A 13,589-nucleotide genomic window follows, 5' to 3' on the forward strand; every position below is an offset into this window, starting at 1 on the left:
CTTTTCGACTATTCAAAGATCAAATATTCTGGCTCTCTCTTTAAGAGCAGCTAAATTCTTTGCCTTAAAAAAAAATTCCAATAAGTTGTTTCTAAACCAGCCTCTTATCCTAAAGCACCTTTGATCCAAATGGATCACAAACTTAAATAAAGTGACATCTGTCCCCAGGCTATTTCTAGATAAGGGAAAACACATCTGCTCTGAGAACCCTTAGCCAACAGTTTGAAACTATTCAGAAGAATTCCTTTAAAAAAAGAGAAAAAAGGAAAAAAATTGTGTACACAGTGTGAAGGGAAGATGCTTGAGGTTGGAAAAATAAATTAGGAAAGCACTAGTCTTAAGAGGACGAAAAGATAAGCAAATTTAATTCCCATTAAATGTGTAGCCTTTGTATGAAAGATTTGGTGATGAGGCTCCCACAGTGAAAACGTCTTTGTGGATGGATGTGAACACACCTGTTCAGGAAAAGTGAAACAAAACCTGAACTGACTTCCCGCCACACACAGGTCACCAAACATCTGTCATAAGTTATCAATTACTAGCCTCGACTGGACTCCAGCCTGTGACCTGAGGTTGAAAAAGCCACATAGCTCATTCTCTCTCCTACGCAGCCTGTGGTTTTTCCCTGTACCACCATTAAAGCTTCTGTTTAAATCTCCAGGGGTCTGAAGATCAGATTGACCTCATGACATTAATAATGTATTTACGCCCAGGGTTGCTGTGAACATTACCCGGGGGCTGATCTTAGTACGGATTCTGTGACATGCAGTAATATGGCTTACTCCAAAAACATTTACCTGATAGTTAGCATAGTTCCTTAATTGCACGAGTTTCTTAATTGCAACCTAGAGACAATGTGTCTTTGTGTGTGTATTGGGGGGAGGGGGGAGGTGTTAAGATTTGGCTTTGATTAAATATCAATACATATAACACCTCTGCAAACAAATAAACAAACAAAAAAACAAAAAAAAACTGCTGAGGTGAGCTTCTTCCCTTGTAAATAATTAATTAGAGGTCCCACTGAGTAAAACTTTTGGTGACAGCATCAGCTGTCAACACCTTTGATCCTAGAGTGTCACATTCCTGAAATATCACCTCAGTTGGAGAACTAGCCACTGTCTGGCCATAGCACTCATCCATCGCCTGACCAGGACACCAGTTCTGCCCGTCATTGAATGATTTGGAGCAATTCGCTTAACTTTCTGGGATCTCTGAAGCCTCATCTTTGAGGTCTAGGCTAAAGGACACCTTAGGTCCTTTCTAGCTCTAAAATTCTGTGAACATAGAAAGCAGTGCGCGAGAGAGGAGTGCGAGTGGCCAGTGTGGCTCTGGTGTGGGAAGTCCATGCTAGCCCAGGTTCAGGTTGCTTCTTACTCTGCTTTATTCTGATCTCCCCTCACACCTCCCCCCCGGTTCTGGTCCAGAAATCCAATCAGCATCTCCCAATGCAGAGCCCACCGGGCACCCCACCTCCCCAGCAAATAGGTGCACTATTCATGCTGTATGGTCACCATTACTCCAATTACACTTCTAAAAGCAGAGTAACTCAGCATAAGCAAGACTGCGGGTTTTCAGTTAACGGCCGGAGAATGTCTTTAATGTGCAGCGATTACAGGGTTGTAAGTTTTCAAACCAAGTTTGAAGGTGAAGATATACCACGACCTTGAAGTGGGCAGTGCTTGGCGCGCTGCGGAGGAAACCAGTGTGAAACTGAGTGAGGGGAGAGGACAGGAGTGGTAGGAGGTGAGAGCACAGAGTTGAGCACCGGTTTGCCGGGGGTGCGGGAAGTGGGTGTCAGATAGTGGAGGGTCTTTGGCTTTTCCTCTGAGTGAAATGAGGAATCCTGGGCGGATTCTGAATAGAAGAGTGACATGATCTGACAAACTTTTAAACAAGGGAATAGCAGCCGTGTTGAGAGTAGACTGGGAGGGGCAGGAGTAGGAGCAAATGGTGGGGAGAATACTGACTCCTGGCACTAGTGCTGCCGGATGCACTGTGCCCCTGGGCCAATCACTGCCCACTGGAGCCTCAGTGCTTCATCGTCAAATGAGAGGATTTATAATAGCTGGGGCTCCTTTCTATCCCAATGTTCAGTGGGTCAATAATTGGAGGAATACTTAGAAACTGGCCCTATTAAGTGTAAGCATTATGTACACATGGTGTTTACTGAATTTATACTTCTTTCCCATAGTTTTAAAATACAAATTTTGAAACAGTACATTAGCAACACAGGACATTTAATGGGTTCTGGTGGAAAGTTTTAAGTTACAGGAGAATAGCAACTGTGGTAATGTAAAGAAGAGGGCTCGCTCTGTGCCAGATGTAAATGATAATTCGTGAAAAGGGTTACCACAACTAAAGACAGTGTGTACACTCACGTTCCTCCTTGGGGAACTGCGCATTTAAATAGCAAAAGGAGGTCAGATGTTTATTTTTAAGAGGATAATTATACTTGGATTTGGCATATAAGAGGCCAAATCAGGTATCTTGAAGTCAGAGAGGACTAAAATTGATGATGGAAAACAAAACTAGGGACCTCTGATAAGGAGGACAGGCAAATGCTGTAGGGAATCTCCAACTCTTTAAATTATAAATTAATGGCCTGCGTTATAAAGTACCCATAATTCACTCTCAAGGGTAGAAATTCCCAGATATATACCCTCAGTGAGTTTCTTTCTCCTTTATTGTTGGCCATTGAACCTCATGTAGCTAGTCAGTCTTCCAGGCTGTAAATTAAGCTGGGGGGAGGGGGAGGGGGGAGGGCGCGGGGAAGGAGCTGTCTGCTTTTCTACCTGCATGTGAATCTACAAAAGCTGATTTGGTTGTGGACAGAGTAAACTAGACATGCACAACTGAAAAGGGAGGGAGGGGAAGGCTTGATCCTCTCACTTGCACATGTAAGGATTTCAGTGTTGTTTCCTAGGGAGAAATCTCGTGGCGCCAATTAACCTAACTTATTCCAAAACAATTCTCTGGAAAGAATAATTTTCATTGTGGGTGTTCCTGGAAATTGTATGCCTCCTCCCCTGTTATTACTGAGATGTGTGCTTTGCAATTGAACATCCCAGCTTCGATTCCACGCGCTGCGTAGATTCAAGCTGTATCCCACACACAGTGGCAGGTAATCTATTTTAATTTTGTCCAGTGCACACATATTTTAACCTTTAGTGATTTTTTTAAAATGTGGAAAAACCATCTCTACCTAATATTAAAGCCAAATATTTCATGTCAAAATTATCAAAAACACTAAAAGCAGGAGATTTGTTTTAATCAGGAAATAGCTTTTCTTGCAAAATGTTTAAAGTACGTTAACTTTCTTGGCTTCAGTGGCATCTTCCTTTTTCTTTGAAATACTGTGAATGCATTTTCCCTCCAGTGTGAGAGCAAACTGGACTAGGAGAGATTGAAAAGGATTTAACTGACTTGGTAATAAATACATTCTCCATTTTATTAGGTTATTGTGGCTATTTGGATTTCTGGAGTATTTAAAAAACACACACACACAAAACAAATCAATTAACCAATGTTCATTTAAGATTTAATTTGGTGAATAGAATATATGTGCTTTTCATTGGGTCACGCATCTTTTTTTAAGTCTGAAACCACCACACACAAAGAATTTAATTCTGACAGACATTTGTTCTTGGCATAAATACTCTTAGGGCCAATAGTTGTCCCCACTTAATCATGCTTCTTAAAAGTGAATTCCAGAAGACTTGAGGCTCCAAATGACCCCTGATAAGGTGAGTTGTCAGTAAATTACTTTTATGATGTGCCCTAGGGAAGCAGGCCTGCTAGAAGCTTGGTAGGAAGCTGGCCCCCTCTTGCCTGTAGGGGGTTGACCTTTGACTTTATCCAACCTTTGCACTTCTAATTCTACATTTCTGGGAGGCATTTAGTCACATGGTGGGATATCATATTAAAAGAGAGACCTCTCCTGTGCCCACAAGATAGTATTAACCACACATTTGTTGTGAAAACTCCAAGATGAAGCATGCCAGTAAGCCTTTTATTTCCACCTTTTAATTTTAAATACCGAACAATACATGAGTTGAAATAGAAATGAGTTCAAAATGGATTCATAGTCAAATCATGACTGTCTTGAGTACCATTGGGAAAGCAGAGTAGAAGACATAATCCCGGTAATTTTGCTAATTTGAATTCATTGTGGCACTTGAAAATTTATAAGAGACATTAAAGATGAATAATGATATTGCATCAGAGGAAATTTTTTTCACAAAATATTTAGTTATTGAAAAAAGGTTTTGTCAATTCTTATGTTGTATGAGCAAGGTTTTATTGTGCTATTTGGGGATAATAACGCACATCAAAATGATCAAACAGAGGAATTTTGATTAGTTTTGGGTGAAAAAGATATACCTTTATTTGGCTATATTAGACTGAAAACATTGGGAGGTAATGCTTTTTACAGGATATAAAATACAAAGTGATCGCCCTGGCTGGTGTGGCTCAGTTGGTTGGGTGTCCTCCCAGGAACCTAAAGGTTGCTGGAACCCAACCCAAAACCTGGTCAGGGCACATGCCCAGGTTTCTGGCTCGATCCCTGGTAGGGGGCATGCAGGAGGCAGCCGATCAATGTTATGCTCTCAGATCAATATTTCTCTCTTCTCCTTTCCTCTCCCTCTAAAAATCAGTAAACTATTCTTTTAAAAAAACACACACAAAAAACAACAACAAAGTGATCATTAACTTTTCATTAATGGCCAGGGCCCAATTTAGATAGACTTAAATGTCTATGTTTTAGTTCCATGAATGTCTAATTTTTCTAATTTTCCCATTAGTTTTAAATAACATTTAATGGGCCACTATTTTTAATTCTTCCCTAAAGAAAAGTATTTCATTGCTCAGTTTTATTGTCTATAAGTGGTATTATATGATTTTTCAATATGTATATATATTTACATATTCACATATATATAATAGAACAGTGGGTGGTTGAATGAAATATTACTAAAGATAAACTTTTCAAAAAAATTACACACCTAATTTTTAAGCAGACAATGTTTAGGTATATAAGTGCATAGACTAAATGTGGAATATTTCCATAATCTCTTTGATTTATATTTCATGTTGTAGCATAAGCAAAGTCAAGCGGCGAGAGCTTTGCATTTGATATCAACCCTTTGAGGAGATCAGCAATAAGCAGTCATAGACGCAATTAATGTTAACTTCAGTAATTTTTTAGGGGGGAAGGAAAGAGATCAGCACATTCTTTCCTGTAAACCAAAGGATCTGGCTCAAGAGTGTATATAAACAAGATGTAAGTTTTAAATATAGCTTAAATGCCACCCAGGAGTGAAACTCAATGGTAGAAGAGTTGTCAACAGACAGAGAACAGGTTTTAAATGATGGGGGAAATATTAAACTGATGACACTAATGTGAGGAGTACACAGGCATCAGCCCAGCATGTCCTCTTCCCCTGACCCCACCCCCAGTTGTTTATCTTTGGATCTGGAAGACGTCATAGTAAAACAGAATGTAGCCATAACCCATTGATAACCCTAGGAAGATTTTACTTGAAAAAGATGGCAGTACTCACTATTTTGAAACACATTTGAAAACAATAGTTAGAATAAAATAGATGAGACATTAAGACACTAATATTCAAACTGTCCTAGGATGCTTGCTTATTTTAATCCTACCAAAAGCATTTCTTTGTCTTCATGCCTGACACTGCTGAGACATGACTGTGATTTTTGTTTGTGTGTTTGCTTTGTCAAAAATTCTGATGGTTTTAACTACTATAGCCTGTTCCATGGTATCATTGTTTAGAGACGTGTTGTTCAATTACCATTAAACAAGGACTAGGAGACACATTCATCATATGTGTTAGGTACTGAACAGGGCCCATCTCTGGAGCCATCTCTGGAACCCAACCCAAAACACAGGACCTGGACTGTGGAAGGTGGTTCCCCAGGAAGGCACAGGGAGAGCAACAGGGAGAGAAATCAGAATAAATTACCTGGTACATGCTATAATCAAAGCTAGGTATAAGCAAAGTCTGGGAGAGTCCAATGGTAAGAGCAGGTAACTCCCTCCCCCTGAGGATGGGGCACCTCACATAGGGAATGACTGCTAACGGGGATGGGCAGAAAAGAGGGAAGAACCTTTCTTGCAGGAAACATCATGAAGGGATTGAGATCAGGCTAGACATGTAACCTGAGTCAAGAGACAGTACCCAGAAAGGGTCTTACACACTCAGCTAGGGATTCTGGGTCTCCATCTACAGGAGACAGCGAGGACGGTTATGGCTAGTGCCCCTGCAATGTGTTAGGCTCCTGGGGTACCAGTGGTTTCTTCAGGCTATTGTGACTGCCCTACTTCCCCTGGGAGGGGTTTTGGGAGCTTCTCCTAGTCTGGAGGGCAAGGCAGCTTAAGAACTGAATCTAGAAAGAATTGAAAAATGAATGCAAGGAGAGAAGATCCTTAGAAAAACAGAACTCAGTTCAAATGGGCTTAATCAAAAGACAAAACAAAACAACTCTTGGCTTGGCTTCCCCTGCCCTGGCTTCACTTGGCCCTGTGTTGGCTTCATTCTTGGTCAGGCTTTCTTCCTGTGGCACAAACCATAGCAGCTCCAGCTCACATCCTACCAATTTAGCAAACCCAGAGGAGCAAGAGCTGTTTTTCCCTATGAGTCCCAACAGAAGTCGCAGAACCGATGCCACTCGTGGGTTTCAGAACATGTGCTACCATGATTAGCCTGGGTATGTGCCCTTCTTGGCAGCCACAGGCAGTGATCAGCATAGTCTAAAGCAGCAATTTTCAACCGGTGTGCCATACGAATTAAAAAAAAATTGACAACAGCCAACACAATAATGTCCATCTGGTATGAATGAATCAAAATTATACTTTTTTTTTGGTCAGGTCGGCAAAAATTATGAAATATTTTTTGGTGTGCTGCAGAATTTTAGTCATTAGTTTATGTATGCCATGAGAGGAAAAACGTTGAAAATCGCTGCTGTAAAGCACAGAAGTTTGAAAGGAAAATCAACATGCTGTTACCAGCAGACTTTCCCTACTCCTTGGACAAATGAGATTCCTTTAAATTGGAGTCCAGGCTCTTACTACTCAAGCCTGCCTTCCTGCCTCCCCATGCTTCTTACTACTGGACTTTACTCTGTGACACACTTTAGGGACATTCAGGGTCGAAAAGCAACCTAACTAAAGCTTTCTGATGGTACAATATAGCTGATTGGATAGTACTTTCTTAATGTCCACATAATCCTAGTTTCTTGCTTATGTCTACTTTCATTTTTAAGATTTGTAGACCAATATACCTAGATTTGATGTACCAATAAAATATGCACCAAGAAGCATTGCTGAATCACCAGAAGCAATGGGGTCAAAAAGACTGACTTAATAACTTCTAAGTTGCAGAAAATGACTCAATTCACCCCCCACCCAAAAAAATAGGTGAGGTCCTGAAAAAAAACACATCTATATAACCCCAGTCCTCTCTTTACTTTGAAAGGCTTTTGTAAAGTTTCTATTTCAATCACATCCATTAATCATATTAATTAGTGAGTACTGTCAAGTTTGTATCCAAACCTATAAGAACACCGGAAGTATGTAGGGGTCTACCTGAAAATGCTTAAATAGAGAGTAGAAAGCATTTAATGATAAAGGTTTGTGTTTTTGAAACATAATTTTGGAATATTTTACAACCTCTGTCTCTACAGTTCACAGCTTCTTTACAATGATGTTGAGCTCCATTATGTATAATTTAACTAACTTTGGTAAACAAGTATGATGTTTTTAACTTGTCTTTAATCATACTAGTGTGATTAATGTGCTGTAGACTAAAGAGTAATATTGTCACTTCAAATACTCGTTCACATAAGCCTTTTAGTATGCCATTGCTAAGTATTTAATATGCATATTAAAATCTGTTCTTATTTATTCCCTTAAGTAAAAGAAAAAATCTAAAAAGCACAAATTCTGACTCTATCCAAGAATGTGTGTATTTTTATCTCAGGAAAATCTTTAGTCAATTATTTTCTCATTAAAGCCTTTGTCACATTTAAAACATATTCTTTGAATTAATGCTAACTATATGCAATAAGCAGTCAAAAATAAAAAGTTAATTTCTTTTTAATAAAAAAAGCTAGCTTATGTCTTATGTCTGAGTTTTAAGTAGGAATGATGTTACCTATGTATATGACAAACTTCCCCGTTAGTCCGCTCTGCTTGAAAGCGTGCCTGTGTACTCACAATCCCTCACTAAAGTCCTTGTTTTCCTTAGCATATATTACACCATTGCCTGTCACAGTCATTCCTTCTAAAAGCAAATGCTCAATGTATTCGTGTAGAAAGTTGAAATGATTTGATCCTTCTGCTTTTTAACACCATACTGGCCTCTTGTCAAAGTATTCTCTCTGCCACCTGATTATGTTCATTGATGGGAAGCATTTTCCTTTGAAACCGGCTTTTCACTCATGGAAGATCCAGTTAGGGATCCAGCCAGAGGATTGTAAACCAGAAGACAGTAATAAAGCTTCATACTGTTTGATCAGAAAGCTGACAGAGCTGTGGAATCCAGTTCAGAAACCATCTGTTTTCCGAAGGTGTCTGTGTAGAAGTGCACTGACTGTTTGCCTTGTGCTTTGTGGATCTGCAAGAATAATATGGCTCAGCCCCACATGAGGGAGATACTGTAGGTGTGTCATTCATTCATTGATGGATTTGTTCATCCAGCTAATGTTTATAGGACTTCTAACTGAGCCAGAGGAACTTGGAAAAGTCCAGAAATTCTGTCTCTCTAGTGTTGATGGATTACAGTGAATTAAACTGTAAACAGATAGAGATTAGAAAGATGGAGGGAATTAGGGCATTTGGGTTAGTGTCTCAGGATTACTTTCTAGGCAGGTTCAAATACTTCTCCATTTACTTGTTCCCTTATTTGGCATGAGGCCATCTCATTGTTCCCAGTGTTGACCTACAAAATACTAAAGTGAATAAACTTACTATTTATCCATACAGGGAATGGGGACGTTTTATTAACTGAATATTTTTATTAACTAATAATTGAAAAGATACACGGTGAAAAATACCAGTTTTCAAAGAACGTACTTGAAATTTTCATGAAAACAGTACCAAACACTGTTTATCCTTAGCTGCAAACTTTTGAGATATTGTAGTATGCAGTTCATCATTAGAAATATATATTGAGTTTGCCATTCCTCACCATCCTTTACATGAAACCCTTAAGACTAGGTAAGTTTCAGAATTTGGGGATTTTCAGGTTTATACTAAGTCAATCTGGTTCACATAGGATGTATTACCTGACAACCCTGGTGGGGTCTGGGATAGCACCTCATAATATTATTATTAATATTAATATATCTGCAGAAAAACATCTCAATAGTCCAACTGAGTAGGATAAATAAAGACCTTAAACTGCTTCACCACAGTTCAGGTCTAGTTTTTCTGGCAAAGAATTTGCACTAAACATGTTTTTAAACAGCCTTTCAAAGCTTTTGGGGCTCAGAGTTGCGTAGGAGAGGTTGTGGACTGCTTAGATCCCAGCGCTGTGCTTCAGCAACTCACTTGTCTGGCCATCAGTTCAATATCAACTTTTAGGGACAGAGCTGGGAAAGCAAAATTAAGCAAAAACAGCTCCTGAGCTTCAAAGAAAATAGCTGTCACTAAGTGCCTTAGTCACAAAATCATACAACTTCTAGAAGTCGAAGGGACCTCTGGAGTCATTCTACAGTCAAGGGAACTAAAGCCGGCAGAGGTGAGGTCATCTGAGGTGGGCCAGCCACACAGAGAGAGCCATGCTGACATGGAATGCTACGGAAAATTCATCTTCCTTATTTAACGCGCCTGATGTTTTGCTATAGGTTTTCCCAGCATGTTCATGTTTCTGAGCGACAGTGATCAGTGGCTTAGAAACATGGGAGGAGATAGAGGGGACTCTCAAGGCTGCTTTTCTGAGAAGTAGAAACTGATAGCAGGGTGAGCAGCAGCAGATTTGCATGGAGAAAAAACTTCATGCCATAACCTACCCGAGGGCTAGACAGCGCGACTAATGGATTCGCGGCAGGGTGACTGTACCTGTCGGTTGTTCAGATGCTCTTAATCAAAGGAGACCCAGTGTTTTTTCATGAACATAAAGGGAAGGTCTACGTGGCACTGCTTGTTGCCAAGCTCTTCACCCCGGGTGAAACTTATTTCTTTCAAGATGCCCCCAAGTATCAAAAAGAAGAGAGTTGTCGCCACTGCTCAATGATATTTCAATTAGATGAGATTTCTTAAGGGAGAGCGATATGAAATAGAAACTAATGTTGTTTGCAGGATAAAATATGTGTGAAGCAAAATGCAGACAAGATCACTTTTTTAAAGGAGGATACTAAGATATAAAGAAAAAGTTAAAATTGTGTTTACAAAAATAAGGAGGTATGAAATATTCTTTTTATTAAAGATCATCAGTCTGATTTTTATAGCTTAGTCTGTGTTAAAATTCAAATGTCTCCGAGAAAGCAGACCATATCTTTATCGGACTTTTTAGTGTAGTGAGAACAAATTTCAGCTCTTTTCTCTAGTGCAGATTTTGATGGGGAGAAAGCTGGAGGATGTTTGGGTTTAGAAAAGTAAAAATAGCTTTCAGCAGAGAAAGAAAGGCAAACCTGAGAGAGTTTGGACACTGAAAACAAATCTCTGGTTTTGTAATCTGGCCCACATGAAAATAGTAACTTCCAGAATCAAGCTTCATTGAGGGATCATGGGATTTTATGTTTTTGGTTAAGAATTCTTAAACTTTATTAATTTGCTTAGACTGTTAATATGCAATCTGATGGATGTTTCTCATTCTCTTTTTAAGATAAGGACTCTTCAATCAGATTGAACAGAGATAAAATATTTTCTCAGTCTTGATCCTCACTTGGGATAAATGATCAGAGCCAATGCTATTTACTTTAGTCTTCATTTCTATAGAAGAAATAAAGAATAAATGCAATATATTTATGAAGAGTTTCTGAATATAAAAGTTGACCCATGGTTAAAAAAATGGAGCTAATAATTTTTTTTTGTTTTAGTAATGTTAAAGAATTAACAAAAGATCATTGTGGTTACAATGGTGGATTTGGGGAAATTAAATTTAAGATTATAGTGAAATAATTTAAACCTTGCAATAAATTATACCACATATATGGATATTATATAGCTTGTGGGCCAGAGTAAAGTATACTTAAGACATACTATGTAGTAATGACTTAGATTAAGGATTGGCAAACTATAGACAGAATCTGGCCTGTTGCTTATTTTTATAAATAAAGTTTTATTGGAATACAGCCATGCCATTTGTTTACATATTATCTATGGCTATTTTTGAGCTACAACAGTGGAGTTGAGGAGTTGCCTTCAGAGACTATATGGCCTGCAAAGTCTTAAATATTCACAACCTTAAAACAAAGTTGGCTGACCTCAGATTTATATGGCCTATCAGTTACTCTCATTATACTCCTCTCTAAGAAGTTATGTTGCTTTAAATCTTTGAAGACACTAGACTATTATTTATACAGCAATATTTGAACATATTAGGGATATCTTGAAAAGTTAGCATAGTTCTCTAAATGAACATTTTAGTTCTATCAAAAAAAATCCTAATTTTTTTATGGTTTATATTTTCTAGGGCTTCAAATTTTTTAGAACATCATTACAAAGAACTATTTTTGTTGTTGTTACTCCTCACCCAAGGATATTTTTCCCATTGATTTTTAGAGATAGTGGAAGGGGGAGAGAGAGAGAGAGAGAGAGAGAGAGAGAGAGAGAGAGAGAGAGAGAGAAAGAAAGAAAGAAAGAAAGAAAGAAAGAAAGAAAGAAAGAAAGAAAGAAAGAAAGAAAGAAAGAAAGAAAGGAAGAAAGGAAGAAAGAGAGAGATTGGTTGCCTCCCACATGCATCCAGACCAGGGCCAATGATTGAATCTGCAACCCAGCTACATGCCTTTGACTGGGAATCGAACCTGAGACCCTTCAGTGAGTAGGCTGATGCTTTAACCACTGATCATACCAGCCAGGGCACAAAGAACTACTTTTGAGCATCCCATTTATGAGAGTAGTTAAAAGAAAGTGGTATAGGTGCTTTTGATAGCATTCTGCAACTTTCTCCTGTAAATTACTTGTGTGAGATTTCCATCGGTCATTGGCATGCCTGGGCTTCTGATGCATACATATCTCACATCTCAATCCTGTTGTCTTGACCCACTGAATACACTGCTGATCTCTACCACTAAGTGCACCACTGACTGTAACTGCATCCTTCTGCAATATATGAAATAGCTCAAGGATGCTCTTTATGAGTTAGAACCTTTACTGTGGCGCTAACCTTAACTGCCATCATCTGCCATACGTCCCTTGAGGACAGGGACCATACTAATGTCATTAACCCACATGCTAGCCTTTGGCACCATTTACTATACAAAGCTGTAATTTTCATCTAAAAGTGTCCTTTTAGAATTTTCCTCCTTTGCCCCTCAGTAGTTGAAACATGTATTAAAGTAAGGGTGACCATTGAATTTACCACCCAAACTGGGATACTTGTGAGAGTAAAGAGTCTCTTAACCATCTTACTAGAATGTAGACCAGAACTGTGTCCAGGCAAACTGGGATATGTGGTCAGCCTATGTTTCATAAATTTTGAAATTATAAAATATCCTTAACTATACCACATCTGATCATTAACTATTTATCATAAAATAGACACAAAAATGACCTTGATGATGGCAACAAAATGACTAAAAGCAAAACTATGTTAAAAATTGAGGGGATGTCAGTTAACTTGCACTTAGCACTTTGTGTCTGCCATGAGCATCATGATGACCAAGCCTCCTCCTTTTGCTTCCTACTTCCATACCTTCTCCATACCTTCTCCTCCTTTCAATCATCAGGAAAAGCAGGTGGCTGTATGACAGACAAGTGCCATGAAAAGCAGAGAGGAGGGGGAGCAGGAGTAAGAAGAGGGCTGATGTAGGATTGTGTCGGGATTAGGAAGCAATATCTTGTACAAGCCATCCTGTTTCATTTTTCTTCCTTTTAACCACTGCTTTTTAAATAAAAAAAGCATAATTGAGCATACATTGATCTTTCAATAAGCTTTACTTATACAGTCAAACTTGAACACATGTTAAATTATGCAGTTCACTATATTAAGCCAGGACTTTCCAGTCCACCCAAAGTTTCCAGTAAAGTTCTGTTTGACCTTTGTATAAAAGACCACCTTTACTAGGTGACTTATTTTTGCTGCCCTCTTGGGTGGTCGAATGAGACAGATTTCCCTGTTGAACAACATACAACCTTCTTTTTGCCAACTGCACATTACACTGGGATGTGGCTTGGAGGAACAGTTTCTCAATACTATAAACAACGGCTTTCTTGGAACAGCTTGTTGCTTAAGCATAAAGAGAGGTTACTCTTGGTTTCGCCTTGAGTAGCATATAAATTGGTTGAGGAAGTAAGTGTGGCTGACCCACCAAATTACAGTGGCCATAATATAATTAAGTTCAGCATCCTCCCTGGAGGCCCTAAGAAGTATTATTATGACACCAAACTTAAGGAAAAGGAATTT

The 13,589-nt window shown here is 38.8% G+C and overlaps 1 protein-coding gene across 3 annotated transcripts in view; it reads left to right on the forward strand.

Annotated features, from left to right (window-relative positions):
* The window catches only part of HHIP (hedgehog interacting protein), an 82,783-nt gene that overhangs the window by 24,497 nt on the left and 44,697 nt on the right, over positions 1 to 13,589 (forward strand). The window lies entirely within an intron of this gene.

The sequence above is a fragment of the Myotis lucifugus genome, unplaced genomic scaffold, assembly GCF_000147115.1.
Source record: "Myotis lucifugus unplaced genomic scaffold, Myoluc2.0 scaffold_1, whole genome shotgun sequence".
Lineage (NCBI taxonomy): Eukaryota > Metazoa > Chordata > Mammalia > Chiroptera > Vespertilionidae > Myotis > Myotis lucifugus.